Genomic DNA, 1,528 nt, shown 5'->3' on the forward strand with positions numbered 1-1,528 from the left:
TTTTATTTCTGTGGAACATTTGGCGTCAGATGTTATCATATATCCTAGATATTTAAACTGTTGAACTTGTTTGCTCGAGATATGTCCACTTAAAAAATTGACCTTAGAAAATCAGGCTTGACAAAATTGTGCGAAATCAAAGAAACATAAAAGTGTTTTCGCGCATATATTGAGGTGCATCAACGTTGGTGGAATGGATATGTATTAAATATCAAATTAAAAGAAAATATTATTGTCTCTGCAATGAACAACATCTTCGGATAATACTTTTAAACAGGTTAGAAAACAGATTAGTCACAAATGCCATGTTAAACTTAGACTTAACATTGCAAGTACTCATTAGTGTGATTTTGTTTTTGTTTAGGAGCTACTGGTTTTCTTGTGGAGCACAAACCTTTTAGCCCATGGCTGTGTTAGTTAGATTTTGGACTACTCATCTGTCAGTGAGGAACTGAGGCCATGAAACTGCCATGGTTTTGGGTGGTCTGAGATGGAATAAACAAAACGGTCCGCATGTGAATCATCAGATGGCTTGCTTTAATTGACTACATCGTGCAAGTGTTGGAGCGTCATGTCTTACCCTTATATCCCTCGTGGTGTCATTCAAGTAAATATCTCCTTCATGGCAAATCCCTTTCTCATAGGGCCAATATTATCACCAGACAATTTTTGGAAAACTATATCATATCAACGTTGAAGTGGTCACCAGTGAATAACCCCGATATAAATTCTACAGGTATGTGAAGTCCCATAAAACAACAGCTGAAGAAAATCAACGTTGCTCCCAATTCAGACCCTTTGTTTGCAACTGTCTGTGACATTTGGGATGAAATGACGGATAATTGTCCAAAATTTAGTAGAGCCGATGCCCAAAGGCTTCTTGCCCTCACAAAAAGCAATGGCTCCTACGCAAAATAACAATAAGCATATTTAATGTTAAGTCCAAGTTTTGCGTAGTATTTGTGAATCGCTCTGTTTTCTCTTTTGTTTGAAACTATCGAAATTAATATTGTTTATTGGAGAGAAAACAATTCTCCATTCATTGGATATGAAATGTATGTCCATTCTACTAAGACTGATGCCCCTCAATACACGCGCGAAGACAATTCTGTGATTTCGCACAATTTTGCCAAGCCTGACTTTTAAGGTCAATTTTGAGTGACCATATCTCGGGCATTTCTTAACATAGATTAAATATTATTGTGTCAGATGATGCAGAATTCATTTAGCTTTACATTGGTAAGCTGCATGAGTGAGTAGTGCAAGCCTTTAACCCGATTTTTGGATGATTACATTTTCAAGGGTTTTTTTTGGACACCACTGTGCGGGTTTGTTTCACCCAGTTGTCGGTCAAAGGAATATAAATAGGTTGTCGCGAAAAGGGTTAATATGTAAATCCAAAGTTACTCTGAACAACAAATCGTATTAGATTGTTCATATAGTAGAACTGTCTGATTTGTCAAACTCCATATTATTATTCTGTTTACACATTCCAATTTACGGCGTCCAATTCTCTTTAAGTGGGGGG

The sequence above is a fragment of the Aplysia californica genome, unplaced genomic scaffold, assembly GCF_000002075.1.
Source record: "Aplysia californica isolate F4 #8 unplaced genomic scaffold, AplCal3.0 scaffold00711, whole genome shotgun sequence".
Taxonomy (NCBI): Eukaryota; Metazoa; Mollusca; class Gastropoda; order Aplysiida; family Aplysiidae; genus Aplysia; species Aplysia californica.